Source organism: Haliaeetus leucocephalus, unplaced genomic scaffold (assembly GCF_000737465.1).
Source record: "Haliaeetus leucocephalus isolate CR32 unplaced genomic scaffold, Haliaeetus_leucocephalus-4.0 Scaffold0, whole genome shotgun sequence".
Classification (NCBI taxonomy): Eukaryota; Metazoa; Chordata; class Aves; order Accipitriformes; family Accipitridae; genus Haliaeetus; species Haliaeetus leucocephalus.
Genome location: NW_010972436.1, coordinates 21,121,522 through 21,144,070, shown reverse-complemented (window position 1 = coordinate 21,144,070; position 22,549 = coordinate 21,121,522). Strand labels below are relative to the sequence as shown.

The following is a 22,549-nucleotide window of genomic DNA, read 5'->3' as shown; positions in this document are numbered from 1 at the left end:
GTCAGAACTTATGCAGAGCCTCACGTAGCCAAAGTTTTCCTCCACGTCTCTTACAACTGGGAGGCTGCCAGTGCTACATCTGCCTCTACATGTTACGAGTCCTGTAACAAATATTGGGACTCCAAAAAATAGGGCCTCAGGAGAGAAAGGATAAGGCACAATCCTTAAAAAAGTGATATCTTTGTGTTTTAATGACCGTATTCATATCCCAGCCTCTGTCAAGCTTTTCACACAGTGCTTTGGGTGGGGGGCAGCCAAGAGTCATGGCACCTCGGAAGGAGCTGCTGGTTGAAAGAGCATGTCCTTAGATGCCACGAAGGACAGCAACAACACAGGCCTTCGAGAGGAGAAACACTGGCTCCTTTCTGCACCTGTGTAATTCCCCAGATGGACACCCACTAGGGTTGCCAGATTTAAAATCTGAAAATATGAGATGCAGCAGCCGCAGCAGCTGGAGGAAGATGTGAGGAACTATTTTTCCATCATGTCACTGAAAAAAAATATTTGGAAATTGAAGAGAAGATGGAATAGAAATAGAAAAAAATAGAAATGGAAGAGTAAAAGCTGTGGGGAGGCCAGGATGGAAAGGAAAGGAGTAGAAGTAAGATACAGCTTAGAAGGAAAAAACACCCACTTGCAATCCTGAAAATGAGTAAATTTGGAGTGAAATTACAATTCTGCTCTTTCAGAAAATTGCAAAAAACCCCTAACAAAAAACCCTAGATAGGCCAAAATGCTGGCCCAAATAAAAACTCATGATTTCCTCAATTTTTTAGGCAAATGACCAGCAACATGGCAACTTTTGTGCATCGATCCTTAGGAAACAGCACTCCCCCCGACTCATGTCAAGAAGGACAAGGGATTAGCTCAGGCACTGAGGAGCTGACATAGTTAAACACTGCTGCTGGCAGATACAATCCAGTTTATGACTGAGGTTGTAAAAACATGCATGAAAGCAAATTCGTAAGAAAGATACTCTAATGAAGATGTATGGAAGGGCTGTAATGCCATGTAGCCTCTTGATAGCTAAGGCCCTGATCCTGCAAATTAAGCTAAGCGGTGAAGTTAATCAGATGCATAAGCATTTGCAACATCAGTGGTTTTTTTTTTCTTCCCCAAATGAGCTAAACTCAAAAAGCCTTGGTTTAAATTACACGAAGATATTAGCAACGTTGGTTCTTTATTAGAAGCAGTTTATTCATTCAGGGTGTACAGTACGGAGCAACATGCCTGGCATGGCTAGTGATGCGTGAACCTGAAGGGGAAGAAATCCCTTTGCATTCCCTTCACAGCCAAGTTGCACAACAATTCAGGCTACTGCCTCAGCAGCCAAATGGGCAATTTTCCAAGCCTAAAAGTCAGCAACGAACCCAAGTGTTAAGGCAGCTTTGTTCTCCCTTAAAGCTGACCAGATACCCTTGGAAAGCTCCCTCGGATCATTTTGCTTCCTCCCCATCTTCTCCCCGACAGCCTCTTTCACTAGGCGAGTACAACCTTGATGTTGTATTTCCCAGCCCTCCGCTCCGAAGCAAGGGGTGAAAACCTCACGCGGCTTCACAGGGTCAACAGCAAAACCTTTGGCTCATGGTAAAGCTATAAATTTCCTGGTGAGGATGACAAAATTAGAGCAATGCACCTGAGGGACGAGGAGAAGAAAAAATCCAGGCTCTTCGACAGCTCATCTCCTATCTCAGAGCTAAGTTTAAAGCTGTGGCAAATGTGTGTTAGCAGCAGGCATGGCAGGGTAACCCTCAGGAGCCATCCTGCGCTTGTCTTCATGGCAGAGAATGAAATACTAACTCAAAGCAGCAAATCCCGCTTATAATTTGCACACCTCAAAGACATCACTAAAATCATCTCTTTTGTACGATACAGGATGTCTGGTTCAAAGAGAGAGAAAAACTGTCAAAAGCTCAACAGGCAAAGGAGAGTGAGAAGTCCTCTCCATGAGCAGAGCATCTCTGAGATCGTAATATAACACAATCAAGGCTGGGAGGCCAGGGGACCTTGTTGTCCTCTCAGCACACCCGTCAGCACCCTGGTAAGATTTTTTGCATTGATCAGTTGAATGGTAATGGTTTCCCATTTCGGTACATTTTGAGAGAGAATAACAAAGCGCCCGAGCAGCATCCATCAGGTATGCTCATGAGATGATCAGGGTCTACCTCCTTCACAGTGAAACATAGGCAATGTTGGGATGGGATGTTTAAGCTACACTGTAATACACAGCAATGCTGTATAAAGGGGAAAATTGTGTAAAACCTTTTAGAAGAAAATTACTTCATTCAGGAAGAAATACAACACCGAGGGGAAAGAGGAATACAAAAAGAACAAGTGAACAAATGGCTCTTGTTTTTCTCCACCATTTTTTAAGAGGCTTCAGTGAAAATTTTGAAATATAATTTTCAGCTAATTTCCAATTTTTTCTCAATATATATCCTCTCCATTTTCTACTGGCTCTGACAAGATTAATTTCTCATCCAAGCATTCCAGGCACCTCCTTGACTAGTAATGCCTATTTAACAAATATTTTCATCCCACACCATGGCTGTACTTAGCTCTTTTGTAGCCAGTCTATGCTGAATGGCCACAATGCATTTAGAAACCAAGAATGCCTATAATTATTTCACTGTGTATGACCTGAAATTTCAAGGAAACCCCTCAAATTCAATGGTCACTTGTAGTCACTCATGACTTAAATTTTGCAGCAGGAGCAAAGGATCTAACCTTGTCTTTGAATCTTGGTCCCATATCAAGAAGCAAGTCGGCAATGACAAGAGTGAAACAGTATTACATGCAAAGGTATAATTTCTAGTTGCCCAGCCACAAATGTATGGAAAATATTTTGAGTACTTGTAATTGTTCTTGCTCCCTTTTTCAGTCTTGGCTCTACATACCTCTTACTGGTCATTGCTGGAGATAAACACTGTGCCAGACGGACTTTTGTTCTGATGTGGTACACAACTTCTTGCATGGTGTAGGATCAAGACCTAGCTTTTCAAAATTTCCCAAGTTTGGAAGCTTTGGAAAAATAGAAAAGAAAAAGAAATGCCATCAATCTAGTAACATTTTTAAGTTGGGGGGGGGGGGTTTCCGTTCTTCCCTGCACCATTTATAATAACCAGAAAAGTATTAAATAGTTACAGAGTGGCAAGAGGAAAAGCAGAGGCAAAAAGGAAAAGAAAAGTCCCTAATAGCTCATTTCATTTCCTACAAGGCAAAAAGAGATGAAGCAAATATTAAAATTCTTTTAAGAAGTGAAAATAAATGCTAAGAATGATTAGCAAAACAGAATGCTGTTTCATTTCAAAACTGCAAGAGAAAATCTGCTTTTCTTTTTTTTTTTTTAATTCATTACAGTGGAATTAAATGAATTCAATTCATTCATGAGGTAACCTCTTCATTTCAGTCTAACCCCTCCACATCAGAGTGCCGGATGAAGGGGACATGGAGGGAAAAGAAGAGGGGGCTTCCTGGGGTGCTTTGTGCCGAGGCTATTTTGGGTTGCATAGCAGCTGGTGGGCAACTGTGGGCAGCATCTATAAGCTATAGCAACGCTTGGGGTGATGGCTGGCAGTTGTGCCAGCCCTTGGATCAGTCCCGAGGCCCAGAAACGCAGGGACATCACGAAGCTGTTTTCCTCCCTTGTCTTGCGTTGAGCCTCCTGGGAGGCACAAGACAAAACCTGGCGCTGACATTCTTGATCTCTATCAGCCAGAGCTTCCACACCCAAAACTCACAGAGACATCCACCCCATATGCAATCACAGAATTGGACCAATGTGTTTCAGAGATCACTCTTTTCTTACAGTCAGAACGATAACAAAGTCTACATGTATGTCAGCTCTTTGGAACAACTGCTGGAACAAGATCAAATTGGTAGGCAGGATGTCTAGTCCAACAAAGCCTGGCTTTCAAACCAGAAATGTTTGATAACAGCGCTCCCTTAGCTTGCTGCAGAAGATCCCTTTTGCTAAATTCAGGCACTAAACAGCACTGCTGACCTGTTATGCTTACAGGATACCCAGCATGGTCTGAAACCACTTTCTGAAATAATCTGTTTAACACAACTCCACAGCTGCTGTGCAAATTTAAGGATTGAACATGACCTGGTACTTGTGCAATCACTAAGACATTTGATCTTGAGTTGATTCATATTGACAATGTAAATATGTAGGTGAGCAGGTTCTGGGAGGTACAATTCAAAGTCAGCACCTTGGTACTGGAGCAGGCAGTGCTGGTTCATGACTGCCAGCAAATGTGCATTTTGGCATAGTCCTGCTGGAAAGAGAGGAATGCCATCCTCAACCCCTGGCTTCTGAATAACTAAACACAAAATGCTTGCCAAGAAAAAAAAAAAACACAACAAAATTAATCTTTTCTTTAAGTGGCTGCCAAACCTGAGGTAGGCAAAACATTGAGCAGGTGAAAGATGCTGCAGTTTTCCCTGCAAATCTCTAACTGCAGAGAGCACTCGGCCACGGTTCTGCCCCAGATTAGCGAGGAGGTCGGCAGCTCCCATCGAAGAGCAGCCTTTGCTCTGCAGCTGCAGCCTGAGACCTGTCAGCTTCATCAGCTGGAACTGAAACCTTCCCCAAACCCTCCAGCTCCACCTGGGAGCAGGCAGCCCAACTTCAGCTCAGGCTGGACTCATACGGAGCCCGGTGCTCATCGGTAAGTGTCCTTCCTCCCATTACCATCTGCAAGCTGGCACCTATGCTGGAGAGAAACAGCACTTGCTGGCCTGTCACGGGTCTGCTCCAAGGAAAGTGGCACCAGGGACCTAAACGAATGGAGAACCCGGGACCCTCAGCAGCAGAGCCTCCTTGCCTTGCCTGCATGAAGCTCCAGCCAAGTCGCACCAGTGCAAGGCTGGAATTGGAGTTACCATGGCAAACCACCCAGCACAAAGTGACCTCATTGGAGACTTTCTGCTTATAGGATTTCTGGGGGATGCGGGAAAGCTGATTGTAATGCTAATTTTCTTACAGGACTGCAGTGCTGTGCTTATGTCAGATGCTGAGCATCGCTGGTTGCAGGACCGGTCCTCTCCCCCTCAGGGACTCAGAATGCTGCTTTAAGTCATCAGTAAAAATAGGGTTTCACTAATCCCTGGTTGATTGCATCACAGGAGTAGCGTGCGCGCGCGCACACACACACACACACACACAGAGCAGCATCTGCTCCGGAGAGATCCAGAGCAAGGATTTGGGGACTGTAAGGAGGTTTGGGCCGCAGCTTGCAATGGCTTCAGCATTGGTGGCTGAAGTCAGGTCTCTGTGCATCTTATAAATGCTCTCATATTAAGCATAGTGTCCTCATCCCAGAGCAGAGGTGAACACTGCTTCCAAAATAACCTTAAATGCAACCCAAATGGTTGGACGTGGCTGGTCTGCTTGGACAGTAGTTTTGGAAAGTGTTATATATATGTGTGTGTGTGTGTGTGTGTGAAGGGGTGTATATGGGACATCCTGATATAAACAAATACTGGAAATCTCTGCTCCTCCCTCAGCTCATCCGCATCACTCTCCAGACTTGCTGCTTCACTTGTGCTTATGTCCCCCCGTGGCTACCTTGCCCAGTAGAACGTTGCAGAGCTGAAGCTCATCAGGGCAAGGGACAGAGCAAGAGTCTCCTGACAGCTCCACACACTGTTTGCAGGATGGTCTTTGCAAAGGAAGCCATGTAGCGTATTTCTCAGCACTACAACCTGTGCTAGCAAGCCACTTTTCAGGGCTCCAAGAGCATATTTCAACAGGACATGGCTCAAATCTCAAGTACATATTGGTAAGACATCCTTCTCCTTTTGACACCAGGGGAATGCTGGTTTCAGGCTGTAAGATGCCTTCATTTTAGGTGTCAGGTTGGTGCAAAATGGAAGAGCCCTTATTCCTTTTCCCATCTTCTCTGTTTTACCTTTCAGACTATCATTTTGTTGGGACTGGAACTATCTTACCCTGAGCTTGTGCAGTACCTTATGCAACAGGATGACATTCTCACTAAAGTCTTTTGATTGACACTGGAATGTTGAAAACACAAAGCAAAAATGGAAATCTAATGTAGATTATTGCGCGCTTCATTTTCTCCCCTACTTTTGAAGTGAAACTGAAGACTTCATTTCACCCACCTTGGCTTCCCATCAAAGCCGAGCCAAAGGATGTTCCCGCAGCTGCGATTCTGAAATCAGACCACATAAACAGCCACCGAGCAAACGGCCATGCAGCCAGTTCTGCTCTTGTCCCTGGGATTGCCCAGGGGTGCGGAGCATGGGCTTTTGCCCCCCGAGACCCCAGCTGCCACCCTTCTCCCTGGACAGCAGGGCATGAAGTCAGCACACCGGGCAGCAGGTGCTGCACAATATAGTCTCCATGTGACCTTCATATGGACATCTCTAGTCCTCTGGTGTCTCGCAACTCATTCACTTTTCTTGTTTAAGCAGATGACAGAATGGTGGGTCTTGTTGTTTTTCCAACAGGTAAAAATCAAGCTTGTTCCATAGTGTTAAACAGATTTTTAACTGTCTTGCAGCTATTGAAAAGAATTTTAAAGGTATTCTGCCATTTGAGCTTGAAAAGTGCTCTTCTCTTGAAATATTTTGTCTAAGCTTAGTTTCTTTGTCTAACTAAATCAGTAAACTGATGTGCGACCCAAACATAATGACTGCATTTTTAAATCAGTAAAAACTTCAAAGGAGTATGTTCATTGCAGACTACAAAACTGTCCTAGAATATTCACTGAGATACTCTACATCAGGAAACATATACATATTCATTAGCAGTTTTTATTTATCTTCAAAACACTACAGTTCTGAAATAGAAAATCAAACAGAAGTCTAAAAAACCTTTGTATTCAGCCAAGACTCTTCTCAGGAAATGATTAGTATTACTGCAGTTGTACTGAATAGACAGCATTATTAATTAAGACATATTGGTTTGCTCTGGTACGCTCTATCCTCAGCAGAAGATCTGTCAAGTTATTGTGGTTTGTACAAAAGTTTTCTCCACATACCATTTCTCGTTTTTTCTAAAACGAAAACTCACTCAAGGTCTTCACGCTTTCAAATTTCTAAGGGCTCTATTCACTGAAAACAATGGCAAAATTCCTACCAACTACAATCTTAACAGACTCAATCTAGAAATATATTTGTTACAGATTTAAAAGTATCTTGCTGTCCCCCCAATAGATAACCACATAATTTATTTTATGGGCCTTCAAGTCTGGGAACAACTGCCAGCAGTCTGTGTTCTGTGGAACAACGACCTTCAAGAGACTCATGTTTGATTTGCCACAGAAATGAAATCTAATCTCCTAAAGAGAGGACCAATGAGTCAACAGTCCTGTATAAGGCTGAGATTTAGGGGAGAGGAATTCAATTTTGCCATGAGGTCAAACTTCTTGCGTGATCTTGGACAACTCCCTTGTGAAGGTCTGTACTGCGCTGTCTGGGAAGCAGTCTGACTGTGACGAATTGCTGTTATCTGGAGCCTCACACTGTTGTGGCTGGCCTATTTCTGGGTCCTGAGCCAGGTCCAAATGAGTTTATGCTGGTATCTTTACATTGATCCGCATTGTAACCCTGAGGGTATACCTGTAGTCATAGACCTGCGAAGACTGGAAAATTAGCCTACATTGAGTCCTGCGACACTAGACTTGTAGTAATAGCTGAGGTAGCTCAAACATCTCTACAGCCCATTAGTCCTCTTTTATTCTTCATTTTAAAATGGGGATGATAGTGCTAACTGGTGAGGTGAGTCTGGCCACCCTGTTTGGGGGGTAACAGAGTTCAGTGAGCTGGGCCACTCATCCCCGGGGCCAGAGGGTAATCTCTGATGTCTTCTCTTTACTGATACAGGTGTGGCCACTCCCTTCATTGGAGGACTTGTTTGCTTGTTAAATAATGATCTGATGGTAAATGGTGTGAAGTGAGATTGTGCTGACTGAATAAATGGCCTGTGAATGTGTCATAGTCTCAACACTTCCTGACAGTATTGATGCCTAACAGAAGGAAATCTCTATTTTCCTTAAACCAAACCTGCAAAGAAATATAAGCAAATTTGATCCAGACTTCAATGAAAGGCAGTAAACAAGATATTTCTTCTGTTTCTTGAGCTACTTTTTCCATAGCTTCTCAGAGTAGAACTGCATACTGATTCTTAACCTTCTTCAAGCTTTGACCAAAGTGATGCTCTTATGAGGTCTTTGTGTTTCATTACACCTGGAGACTCTTCTTGAGAATGGGATCTGCCTTTTCCTAGCTTTTGTGACTGTTGCTACCTCAAAGACCTCACAAAGTAAACGTGCAAACCAAGACAAGCAATATATCTAAAAAACAGTCCGGAGGATCATAAAGGAACAGAGGGGCAATTAGGCAAAGTGAAACAGCCACTGCCACAGCATGCCACCTCCACATAAAGCTAGTTGCATGTTCTATGTCCTAAAGTAAGCACAGCCCACAAAGGTGTTCTTTGGAGATAAGCACAGGTCACAGCAACTCTTCTTCTACCCATCACACCCTCAACGCACAGTCCCCAGCATGTTCAAGGCTGCAGACTGCATTAGCACAAACTTCTTCCTGCAGCTGCCTATTAAAATTGGTCTTTCTTAAAAAGTATTCCATCTGGAAATTTCACAGATAATATTTTGTTTGAAAAATGAGCATCAAATGCCTTTTGGAGGGTTTTTTTATTCTTCCCTCAAAGTTAAGAAGAACATTTTGGTCTCAATGGCAAATATCAAAGTGTTTAATTGATATTCTTATCTTTTTCTCTGTCAAGTAGATGTTACTGGATTCAGCCCAAATCCCTGTGTCCAGCAAAGCCTGAATTATCAACAACCTGACGTGACTATCTACGGTTTGAGTTCTGTTGTGCTTAGCTGGAGCTCTGTCTTCTTTTTACAGTTTTTGTAGTTCTTTACCTTTTTTATTTTTCAACTTTCCTTACCCCACAAGTCTTGTAAGCATCTTTTCCTTTGTTTAGGTTCTCCATAAGAGACTCCTCATACCCTGTAGTGGGAGGATATACACAAAACTGTTACACTTTCAGCTCCCTCTGCAGTACAGGTCATCTCTGAAGAAGTAAAAGCCTGAGCCTAGATGGATGCTGTAAAATACCCCATGGAAAATCCTGCGACTATTCCAATTAAGATGGGTAGTCTTCATACACCATCTAGCTGATGGAGTAAGACTTGATCTTTGGCTTTACTGAAAGGCTCTTTGCAAACATCAGGGGCTTGTCTGTGCTGAGGTAATGTAAAACTCTTCTACTTCTGCAGATTTAGGGTGAGCTGTAAAAGCAGAGATATCCACAGCGATGTGGAGCCTAATACAGAGCCTCCTACAGTGAGCAGCCCATTTGTTTCTTCAGGACTCCTCTGGGTGATATGTTGTATGGCTGGTGCTAAAGATTTGCACACAAAAAAATCATTGCTTTGAAATAATGAAAGCACTTAAAATTCCTTTGGATAATAATATCATCAAGAGTTCACAACACACACATCGAGAAGGATGGAAGGAAATGGAAGCAGAGGAAGACGTTGTGTCTTGAGGAAGGTCACAGAAAAGGTTGGTAGTGAGACTCAGAACAGAAACCAGGTGTGCTGGCTGGGGCTTTCACAACAAGAAAACACTGTCTCTCTTCTCACAGGGATTCCTCATCTTAGTATAATGCTGAAGTAACTGCTGAGGGGACCATGTAAACCCAAGCATCAGCCAGACACCTTTTCTAGTAAGGAAACTCTGAGAAATGTTGGCAGGTGTCAAATGATCTCCTCCCCAGAACACAGCACCAACATATGGTTGTGACATGTGCAACACCGCAGCATTGTATCAGCAATACCTGGCAATGTCCTTTGAAAAAATATGCCACATTCAGATGCATACAACTTCAAAAGCAGTAATAACAAAAGTACTAGCTGTAGAGTCACCCATTACGGACTGACCATTTCCCACAGAACTGTTTTTACCTTCAGCCAGTGTTTTTTCTTTGATTCTTGTTTAAAGACTAAAGGACTTTTCCCTCATTATTTTCTCGTATTATACAAGGTATTCTAACAGCTGCTGGAAGTTGAATACCATGTTAACAATAAATAATTTAGTAAATATATGCCCATATTGACAGTGAAAGAAAACCTGAGATTGCACCACCGTACTGTGTGTTTTTATTATACTGTAAGTACAGTTTCAAACATAATAGGATTTATTCATAGCAAGAAGTGAGCATAAATATGTAAATGTCTAAGGCTTAGACTGGGAATTGCCTGCTGCTGCTTTCAAGTCATGCAGCACTCTCTGCACTCTAAATGCAGGCTGACAGCAGAAACGGCAGAACTGTACTTCCAAGGAAAGTATTACAGAAGGATCAAGCTTGCATATCATTACCTTACCCCTGACTTCTAATTCAGAATGACAGTGGACACACAGTTGTAGCTTTCACACTACCTTAATGGAACAACTACACAGAGAGAGCGAGGGAGCAAACATTGCTGATTGGGCAGCTCCCACTGGAGTGGGATTTGAAGGAAGAAAAATCTCTTTTTGTAAGATACCATTCACACATACGAATCAAAATAATTTCATGTTGAAATACATGTAAGCAAAGGGGGTTGATTTTGTTCCCTAGTTGTCAGGGAAGAAGAGGACACCAGACTGCCTGCCAGCAGCACTCAGGTGAAATCTTTTCTGAGAGAAAGAAGCATGAAGTATGTGGTGGGAAAGTTACTCTGCTGAAGCCAGTGGATGCAGCTCTGTTGGCTTCTCTGGAGTATGAGCCATCAGAGACCTGTTTCAAAGGCTTGCAGGCATGAGAGGCTACACTGAGGTGAGGGAGCTCTATACGGGGTATATTAAGGTGAGGGACTGTGCTTATAGCTTTCTCTGAAGCAGAATGCTCAATCAGTTTTCAAAGTTGCAAATAAATAAGTAAAAAGACACAGCAGCAAAATTGCTCATGAGGCAATTACCGAAGGGTAGTTGGAGCAAGAGAGAATAATCCCAGCTTCGCAGCTGGGATTTCAGGTCTAAGCAAATATCTGAGTAATCGTCTTTAGCTGTGTACACAATTTAATTCACACCTTTCCACTCACTTATTGCTTCCGTGCCAGATACTTTTTTAAAAAGTGAATCAATTGCCCATAAAAGGTGTCAGATGGTCAACAATGGAAATGAAATCCCCTGGTTACTGAACAAACAGGCTTGGAGCAGCACTACAAACTTCCACTCACTGCTGAGGCAATTTGCCTCTCGTGTAACCTGGAGGGTATCTCTCATTATAATTGCTACTCGGTCCTGGCTTGAATTGCTCCAAGCACTTCTAATACAATCTGATCCCTTCAGACCCTGCTTTACTGCCCCTGTTCAAGCATGAAGAATTCAAGCTGGAACAGGTGCAGAGCAGGATGATTAATACAATCTGGGGAACAGGGAGTCCTTCACAAGCAGAGCTGCCAATGCTATCAATTTATGTGGTAGACAACTGCTTTGGGCAGTAACCTAGTGGATTTCCAGTATCTGGCAGCTTAGGTTCTCGGATGCCTGGAAATTCAGGAGAATTACACAGAGCCAACACAAAGCAACCTGAAGTGGAATGAACAGCGAGTCTGATACATCCTCGGTCCCTGCAGGGGTACAGAGTCAATTCGTGCTCGTCACTTCTGGATCTGCAAGGGCAGAACTCTCCAAGGGGGCTTGGTTTACATAGAGTAGTGTATTGGTTTTATGTGGCAAGGTTTTGGTAGCGGGGGGGGTTACAGGGGTGGCTCCTGTAAGAAGCTGCTGGAAGCTTCCCCTGTGTTCGAGAGCGAGCGAGCCCACACCAGCCGGCTCTAAGACGGACCCACCGCCGGCCAAGGCCGAGCCAGTCAGCGATAGTGGCAACGCCTCTGTGATAACATTTTTAAGAAGGAAAAAAAAGTTGGGACAGTGCGAAAAACAGCCCCAGAGAGAGGAGTGAGAACATGTAAGAGAAATAAGCCTGCGGACACCAAGGTCAGTGCAGAAGGAGGAGGAGGAGGTGCTCCAGGTGCCGGAGCAGAGATTCCCCTGCAGCCCATGGGGAAGACCGTGGTGAGGCAGGCTGTCCCCCTGCAGTCCAGGGAGGTCCACGGGGGAGCAGATCTCCACCTGCAGCCCAGGGAGGACCCCACGCCGGAGCAGGTGGGTTCCCGAAGGAGGCTGTGACCCCGTGGGAACCCTGCGCTGGAGCAGGTTCCTGGCAGGACCTGTGGATCTGTGGAGAGAGGAGCCCACAGAGCAGGTTTTCTGGCAGGACTTGTGACCCCGTGGGGGACCCACGCTGGAGCAGTGTGCTCCTGAAGGACTGCACACCGTGGAAAGGACCCATGCTGGAGCAGTTCGTGAAGAACTGCAGCCCGTGGGAATGGCCCACGTTGGAGAAAGTTCGTGGAGGACCGTCTCCCATGGGAGGGACCCCACGCTGGAGCAGGGGAAGAGTGTGATGAGCCCTCCCCCTGAGGAGGTGGAGCGGCAGAAAATAACCTGTGTGTGAACATCAGGAAGAGTGGAAGAAGCCCATGGAATATCTATCTCTTAAAGGACAGGGGATAATAATTAATAAGAATGTATAAATCCGTACATTTGGTATAAAAGTGGTTTAAGTATGTAGTTTCAGTTGTAAGTGTTGGTAAGAAAGGATTTCAGTAATGAGAATTAAATACAATAGTATGATTAGAACATATCTGTATTAAGTTATGTGGAACCTGAGCAGGACGCAAATGGTATGGAATAAGGGGTGGAGATTGTATTGGGTCTGGCTGAGATGGAGTTAATACTCCCCATAGCAGCCCTCATAGCGCTGTGCTCTGCATCGGTAGCTAGAAAGGTGTTGATAACACACCAGTGTTTTGGCTACTGCTGAGCAGTGCTGGCACAACATCAAGGCTGTCTCTCCAACATTTTTGCCTCCCCCCAATGGCAGGCTGGGGCAGGGCAAAGTCTTGGGAGGGGACATAACCAGGACAGCTGACCCAAACCAACCAAACAGATATTCCATACCATATGACATCAGCTCAGATATAAAAGCTAAGTTAAGGGAGACGGAAGGGGGGGCATTTTGTCTTCCGGAGCAACCACTACGCGTACTGAAGCCCTGCTTCCCGAGAAGCGGCTAGACATCGCCTGCTGATGGGAAGTAGAGAATAACATCATTTGTTTTTTCTTTGCTTTCGCGCGCGCAACCTTTGCTATCACTTTATTAAACTGTCCTTATCTTGACCCACGAGCCTTTTGTTATATTTTCTCCCCCCCGTCCAGCTGAGGAGGGGGAGTGATAGAGTGGCTTTGGTGGGCCCCTGGCATCCAACCAGGGTCAACCCACCACAAGTAGTAAAGGCTGACTGCTGTCTGGGCTTACATGGGAATGGGAAGGAAAAGAAATGTCACTTATGCTAAAAGATAATATCAGCACTTAAGAACAAACAAGTATGGACCGGCCAGGGATACAGTCACACTGTAAACTGGAAGATCTCAGGTAACTATTAGTACAAGGATGTTGCACAACAGTCTCCCTCTGAGGGAGGGGGAGGCAACAGCCTAGCTACTTCTAAAAAAAAGCTTGAACCTTTATGAAAGGATTCTATTAAAAAAGTGTCTGTAACATTAGGGATTAAATCTGCTAAGTCCAAAGATCCTGTCCTGCTTTCAACCACACAGTAACCCTTATGTGCCTTTCTCATAAAAACCACATCATCGTTTCTCCTTTCTCTGGAATTTCCTCTGTGTTCTCCACTGAACATTAGCAGTAGTATTATTTTGTGTTTTCCAGTGTGCTTATCTTATTTTAAGTGCCAGTTCTTTGCATTAGCCTTAATTTCTCTGTATGTTTTCTGCTTATATGTCTTTACATCACACAGGTAAAGGACTAGAGATTTTGGCATTATTTATCTTAGCTGACAACACAGTCATTAGAAGAACTGTCTTGAAATTATCTGTATTCCTCATTTTCTTCTATTGTGTAATCCCAATTTTTTCTAAACTTTATAACATAATCACAATTGCAGCCCTCTGAAATCAGCAATGAATGAATCTCTTTCGTGGCCATGGCATCATGGAGTCACTGGAAAATCTCCTGTAGATCAGAGGCTAAATTTCCACTTGAGCTGAGAGCTGGTGCATTGTGAATAAAAACTATATAAAACCTATTAATCTCACCCAATGAAGGCCACTGGTAACATTCTTTCCTGTTACAACCTCCTGTGTAAAAGTCCATCTGAATCTTTAATACTAAGCCGTGAAGAAAAGACAACAACCTAGAACTTAAAAAATAAGGTCTTTTCAATTAACGATTTAAAAACAGGGGAAGGCACCTTATGTACCTTTTTCTTATCTTTCAGATAAAGACCTCTTGGGTAAGCTTGGTAAATCCTTATCTGCTAGATAAAGGACCACTATGATGGGCCTTATCGCTTAATTAAATCCTAGTACTATGTACAATGAAGTCAATAATTTGCTATACAAGATAGCACTTCAAACCATGGCTGCATTGGATAATGCATCTCTATCGGTTCCCTGTACCACAGCATGCTGTAATGGGTCATGTTCCATAACCTGCTCCTGGGCTGCAAGGAACTCATTATAGAAAAGGTGCCCAGCTTAACGTGGACGGGCTGTGATAAATAAATCTGTTGGATCGACAAGATAAACTAAGGTCCCCGAATGAAACTGATTTGATATGTAGGGCCTAATGCTGTCAGTCTTCCTTGTAAGGAAATCAGTTGAATGTGAAAGTTTTGTGGATTTTGGCCCAAATAAAATACTGATGCTGCCGATCACTGTAATGGAAAAATAGTATAACCAAAGTTAATGTTAGAAGATGTTGTGAAACCTGTGGAACAAACACTGCTACTGAAAAAACACATGGTAAGATCTAAATCCTGACCATCCTTTTACTGATCAAGGTTCACATCACTCATTGCATTTACATCCTCACATATCAGGGCTTAAAAAGAAACTGGTCAATAATAGCTATAGCAACTATCACCAGATATCACACTAGCAAGGTCTTCCTGAATACTAAACCCAGTTCAAATGATTCTCTTTCCCACACAAACATATTTGCATAAAGAAGTCTAATACTTGCAAAGCTTCATTTCACTAATTGGCTTATTGGTATTGTGCTAGAGCGATCTGTTCCTGAGTTGTTTGGCAACAACACTTTTGTACGTATGGATAATCCATAACATCTGGTGCATCGTATCGCTGAGTCTCTGAAGGACTCCATTATAGCCTAAACCCATTACCCATTAGGCCCAGCAAGCACAGACATGGCTTGATCCTACAATATGCACTGGAGCTCTAAAAGCCACGAATGTGTTCCTGGTAAATGTGGAAAATTTTTTACTTGAGATCTGCTACTGGCTCTAACCTTGCTCGGCACTATCAAAATAGAGGCTCTACGGTTGGGATTTATTTCTCTTCACTTTTATCAAGACAGGTCTCCCACAGCTAAGAGATGCTGTTCAGCCCATCTAACGTAATTAAATGGAGGAGGTTCACACAACAAGCTTAGATTAGGTACCTAACTTCTAGCCAACTAGAGCTAGAGAACATTTCTCCTTCCTTTAGAAAGAATCCCCCAGGAGCGTCTGAGCACACAGCTGTAGCAGTGCTACGACACAGATGTCTGTCCGTGAAGGACAGAGCATCAAAATTCTTGAGTGCTCAGTAAGACAAAAGGTCCAGATGCAGATCTTGTTCATACTGAAGATGCTGACTACTTTGAAGTGTGTTATCTTTACTTATTTATGCCAATGATATGCTCAGAACTACACTCTCAGTGTTACGCAGTGTTACGACTCCTGGTCATTGGGATAAACTGGAGTAACCATAAAACAACTCGGATTATGCCAACTAAAATCATCCCTATTAGGGCTATTCTGTTAACTTAGCATCTCCACACATGTACAGGGTTTGCTACAATCACATTCATGCTTACATAAAGCTGAGGGCACAAAAACTGCTTCCAGGAACCACTCGTATCGAGGCCAGGCTAAATACACTCCAAGTTGCTAGAGCTGTGTGCAGAAGTTCTTGGATTTCACAGCTGGGTACTTCTAGCAAATTGTACTCCTTTCTGTGCATAGTCCCAAAGGATTTCCCCATAAATGCATGGACCTCGTTCTCGCATGTCTGGCAAACTCTTCCTGTATGCTTGCCAAGTTTTAAAGGGCAAGGAATCAACAGCTGATAATTTATGCCAGGAACCTACAATGATCCAAATTCACCCCTTGTGTAATTCTGGTAAAGCCAGCAGAGTTCCAGGGGAGAAGTTGTTGGCTTAGCAAAGTAAATTTTCACTGACATTTGAGGAATACACAGTATCAATTAAAGCAGAGCTAATTATTGCTACTATTATTTGCATTGCAGTAGTTCCCAGAGGCTTTTAACAGGATTACAGCCTTCTGCTACGAGGAGTTCTTAGGAACGTAAGCTCTGATCTGGAAGTTCACGTACGATAGCTGCTGACATTTGGTACCTGTGCACAGTGTCTCTACGTTCAGTGGGGCTCCAAAGAGCGCGGGGCTCTGCTCACAAGTATGGGCCACAAGAATCTGGGCCACCAAAGTTGCTTGTGATGCTCTGAGGTTTGCCTAGAACCATCACATGTCCTTCTGCTCTTTACAGAGTGGAAGGGGCCAGCCTGGCCTGTGTCCAGAGAAAGCAAGCCCTTCCCAAAACCTGGCACTTGGGCAAGGCCCACTATGCTGTACATCGGCTCCTTGTCAGGAAACCTTGGGAAACACTCAACCTTTACTTATTCTGACATGTTTATCGTGGGGTACTGCATTGGGTTTGCAGGGCAAGGTTTTGGTAGCGGGGGTGCTACAGGGGTGGCTTCTGTGAGAAGCTGCTAGAAGCTTCCCCTATGTCCGACAGAGCCAAGGCCAGCTGGCTCCAAGACAGACCCACCGCTGGCCAAGGCCGAGCCCATCAGCAACAGCAGTAGCACCTCTTGGTAACATGTTTAAGGGAAAAAAACTTGATCTGGCACAGAAACTGCAGCCGGAGAGAGGAGTGAGAACACGGTAAGGCAAACAACCCTGCAGACCCCAAGGTCAGTGCAGAAGGAGGAGGAGGAGGTGCTCCAGGCGCCGGAGCAGAGATTCCCCTGCAGCCCGTGGGGAAGACCATGGTGAGGCAGGCTGTCCCCCTGCAGTCCAGGGAGGTCCATGGGGGAGCAGATCTCCACCTGCAGCCCAGGGAGAGAGGACCCCACGGCGGAGCAGGTGGGTGCCCGAAGGAGGCTGTGACCCCGTGGGAAGTCCAAGCTGGAGCAGGCTCCTGGCAGGACCTGCGGATCTGTGGAGAGAGGAGCCCACGCTGGAGCAGGTTTTCTGGCAGGACTTGTGACCCTGCGGGGGACCCACGCTGGAGCAGGCTGTGCCTGAAGGACTGCAGCCCGTGGAAGGGACCCACACTGGAGCAGTTCGTGAAGAACTGTAGCCCATGGGAAGGACTCACGATGGAGAAGTTAGTGGAGAACTGTCTCCCATGGGAGGGACCCCATGCTGGAGCAGGGGACAAGTGAGGAGTCCTGCCCCTGATGAGGAGAGACCAGCAGAGAAAAGGTGTGATGAACTGACCACAACCCCCATTCCCCGTCCCCCTGTGCTGCTGAGGGGGAGAAGGTAGAGAATTCAGGAGTGGAGTTGAGCCGGGAAGGAGGAAGGGGTGGGGGGAAGGTGTTTTAAGATTTCGTTTTATTTCTCATTACACTACTCTGGTTTGATTGGCAATAAATTAAGTTAATTTTCCCCAAGTCGAGTCTGTTTTGCTTGTGAGGGTAATCGGTTGAGTGATCTCTCCCTGTCCTTATCTCAACCCGTGAGCCTTTTGTTATACTTTCTCTCCCCTGTCTACCTGCGCAGGGGAGTGATAGGGTGGCTTTGGTGCTTAGTTGCTGGCTGGGGTTAAACCACAACAGGTACCACCCCCTTTGCCTAAGAATGGGGCATCTTAGACATTTTCCACTACATTCTGAGTCAGTCTTGAAAGGAAGGACTTCCTTACATTTGTCAGCTTCACCCTGATTCTCCTGCTGCCCCTGATACCAAATGGGCTTCCTGATGAAAAAAAGCAAAGCTTAGTCAGTAAGACTTCCAGCATCCAGACAAAAAAAAAAAAAAAAAAAAAATAAAAAAAAAGAGGATGAAATATTTTTAACACTTGGATTCCTCTGGTGTTTCTTGATCTCTTTTCTCTAGATCCCTAAAATATATTGCAAATACTGGGGTCCAGAGCAATACCCAGGCTTCTGCATGCTGCTCAGTTTAGAATCCAAAGCTACAGCCCAAACCTCCCTGCAGCCAGTTGGAGCTGGTAATAATTTATACATTTTACACTATACTTCAACAATATATGTGTTCTGTTGAGATTTTGATCCTTTGTGGGTGACCAGCTTTCTAGGGACTCCACACGTGACACACTAATAACACACTTGATAGACACATTGCTTGTTTAGACCATTTCTCTGCACACAAGCTCTCCTATTCTCCACCCTAGCAGCTGTTTCAGGGGTCCTTAGGTCATGTTGCTCTGAAGAAATTACAGCTGAAATGAGATGCAGCGAGTGGGTTACAGACAATAAGGCAGATAAGCTGCAACAAGTGGATAAACAAGTAACAAGAATGGTGGAAGAAACAGAAACAGAAATTACAGCAATAACAAAATCTGATACACATGAACGCTGCCTGCAGCTCTGAGACTACGGTAGTATGGAGGCTGTAACACACTCAGAATGTTTTCTGCTCAAAGTTTATCACAGCAGTGTTTTTCATATATTTTAATTGTTTTAATCCTCATACTGTTCTCTTTCCTTAAGTAAGATATTTATTAAAGTCTTTCCCATTTCTTACTCTGCCTTTGCCCTTCTGGGGAATACACTCAAAGACAATGCATCTTTCACCTGTGTATATCTTTTAAAAGGTACTGCTGCCTCCTAAGATTGCTGCCACTGCCAATGGGTCACAGATCAGCCCCAGTGGCACCTACAAGAGAGTGAGTTTGCTTTTGTACCCCTCATACATTTTAAATCCAGAATTTCCTGTCAGGTGTGACAGAACATTTGCTCCATCACAGGATGTTGCTGAAATAACCCAAGACCTATTTAGTGTCTGATTTGGAGGAACTCATCTGAAGACAAGCTTAACTTCGAATGGAAGACGGTGCCTTGGAGTTAGGTGTCACTTTGAGAGGTTCATCGCAAGAAGGTTATGAGCCAAACCCACGACCAGACAACCCATCTCGGCCAGCCTGCCATGCTACGAAAACTCAAGTCTGATTTTGCCAGACAAGAATGAGAGCTCACAAAGAAGTAACTGCGGTTAAAAAATAAGCCAGAAGCACATTTTCTCTAGGGTATTAGGAGCCATTTGCTGTTGATAACACTGTTCTTAATACCCTCATATTAATTTTAAGTGTTTAATGGAATTAAACTTGGAAGTCTCCTTTACTGGATTTCTGACTGCTGATTTTTAACCATTTGAGTGTGCATGCAAAAATAAATAATGATTTAAATAAAAAAACAGTTAAAAAATGAATGTGCCTGCTCCAAAAATAAGCTACTGTCGTGGTTTAACCCCAGCCAGCAACTAAGCACCACGCAGCCGCTCACTCACTCCCCCCCCATCCAGTGGGATGGGGGAGAAAATCAGGAAAAGAAGTAAAACTCCTGGGTTGAGATAAGAACGATTTAATAGAACAGAAAAGAAGAGACTAATAATGATAATGATAACACTAATAAAATGACAACAGTAGTAATAAAAGGATTGAAATGTACAAATGATGCGCAGGGCAATTGCTCACCACCCGCCGACCGACACCCAACCAGTCCCTGAGCGGCGATTCCCTGCCCCCCACTTCCCAGTTCCTAAACTAGATGGGACGTCACATGGTATGGAATACACTGTTGGCCAGTTTGGGTCAGGTGCCCTGGCTGGGCATGAGAAGCTGAAAAATCCTTGACTGTAGTCTAAACACTACTGAGCAACAACTGAAAACATCAGTGTTATCAACATTCTTCACATACTGAACTCAAAACACAGCACTGTACCAGCTACTAGGAAGACAGTTAACTATATCCCAGCTGAAACCAGGACAGCTACTAAGTATTTTGGAAAAAAAAATTAGCATCCAAACCCAGTGTAAATAAAACTGATAATGACTATTGCAGTGGAAACAGCTTAATGTAGAGAAGTTAAGACACAACAGTTTTTACCGAAAGGTTTCAAATAATCAGAAAAAAAGAAGTTTAGCATTATTCTCCCCAGCTTAGAGAGGGAAATCTGAGACAGCAGATGCAAGGCAACCTGCCACAGTAACGCAGCAAGCAAGTGCAGAACCAGGATTACAGGTTTCTTGAGTTCTGGCTCAGTTTGCCCCTGCAAGACAACCTGTTGCATTCCCAACTGCAGCTGGATTTGCTTTTGAAGACACACTGGCAAATACATTATTTATGCAGAACTTCCAAAAGTATTTAATAAATTGGTGATTAGTTCACATACAGTCATTTTAATTCATGGATTCCAGAGGCAGCAAGTGTGTTAACCCCCATTTACAGAAAAGACACGAGCACACTTGCATTTTATAGCACAGGTCAGGTAGTATCAAGAAAAAGCTGGAGTTTTTTACACAGAATCCAGACCAACTATAATTCATGGAATTTGAAAACTCACAGGAAGTCCTGAGTGAAGGCAAGTAGAGTCACCGTACCTGTCTCTGTCATCATAGTTTAGGTCCCTGTTCCACACCTGCTGAAGTTCAGACATCTGGGAACAGCCATTTTTTTGTACCAGAGCTGTGCAAAACGGCTGAAGGGTCTCTCTATTACCAGAGTAATAGCGAACTATCCTGTTATTCCTCTTTAATATTGGATTGGTGTGTTAAGCAAATGGTAACTTGATTTGTGTTTGGACTGTCAGTCATGGAAATCAAATCAGCTATTAGAATGAGCAAAAATAGACCATAATATATTCATAAAATACACTCTTTTGCATATCTGAATGCCACGAAGATGCTCATTGTGAATACTGCTTATATTTAACACTTAATTTCCCAGCCTGAAAGAGAACAGATCCAGAGAATTATGACAAGAGTGCTGTGGATTGTTAACAGGCTGCTGCTGAGACTGGCTGAGTGTCGCCCCACACACTTCTCCGTCCAGCCTTTGAAGGGTCCAGAAAACTCCCTCCCTTGCCAGGAAATCCTTTGTGTTGCAAACCAGCTAGCCAAAACAAAGATCAATACCAAGGAGCAATGGCTGAAATCCTGGCCCCACTGAAATCATGGGTTTTTACCACTGACAGTAGCAGTATTCACTTCACTTACCACCTCCACGTCAGGCGGAGCTGGACTGATGGACTATACATTAGATTATCAGCAAGCATCGCCTACTGATGGTCTATTTCCTAAATTAAAGTCAGAATTTGGCTGTGAGTTTGTAGGAATATGTAAAGAATAAATCTCTGGCTGTACAGTTGTAAAGAAAACCTAAAAAATGAGACCAAATGCAATGCAGAAGTAAGTCTGCAGGGAGCCCAGAACAAAGTGACATGAGAACTTCCCTATTCTCATAGCGAGGGTTTAATCAGATAACGCTGATAATTTAAATACTAACATTGTTAATTATTTCCACGAGGACTTGTCCACCTGGGAAAGTTTTGCCGTTTACTTGAACTAGTCTTGTTATAGTAGGCTCCATTAAACTGTGTCGGATCAGATTTGGCTTCTTCACAAGTAGTGTAACCTAAAAGTTTGTTTTACATCAAGGCACAATTTTATACTGTGTTTAACTGTCAGTGCAGAATGCCTCAAGTCCCAATTCCCCTGTTAAAAGTAGGAAAAAGTAGGAAGGAAACTCAAAAAGGAAAACTCTTTTTTGGTGAATCACTTTTCTGTGGCATCAGTGATCCAAACTGATCTACTCTGCAGCCACATGATCACTAGGACCTTTCAAAAGGAAGGGGGGGGGGGGGGAACCCGGAGCAAAGCAGCCAGGAGGGAAGTGTTTAGAGAAAGGGCTAACAGAAAAGGACTTTTAGCTTGCAGTGAAACTGGATTTAGCATGTTTTGACACTGAGCCTGTAAAGTACGTACCCAGGTGAAGTTTGAGTGGTGAAGCAATAACTACATGGCCTGAAACATTTTAGTTTATGCAAGCGCAAACTCCCCTGCACGCTCAATCCTTAAGACATGGAGGACCACAGATCTATGTAACACAGCCCAAACTGTCCCTTTCATGGTGTATTTTAATCCCATTAACTCATGGGGTTTTCTTCCCACACAAGAGGCAGCTGTACTTGGGGGCTCAAGCCGGACCTACGGCCTACTGAAGCCTAGATGCAGCCCAATGCGAGCTGGGCATTTCGGAGGTGCTGTGAGCAGCCTCCCACTTCGACATAAGACATCTACAGATCCTGAGGTAAAGGCACCGCAGCCGGCTCGGCCGCCTCCGCACGCAGCCAGGCCGCGGACAGCAGCCTCCCTCAGGGCCGCAGGCCGGCGGGCCTTGCTCCCCTCCGAGGGGGCGACTAGGCCCAGG

At 44.2% G+C, this 22,549-nt stretch overlaps 1 protein-coding gene across 1 annotated transcript in view; it reads right to left on the bottom strand.

The window, feature by feature from the left end:
* LOC104829042 (protein canopy homolog 1-like) overlaps window positions 1-22,549 on the bottom strand; it is a 72,511-nt gene that overhangs the window by 49,502 nt on the left and 460 nt on the right. The gene's annotated exons all lie outside the window — the stretch shown is intronic.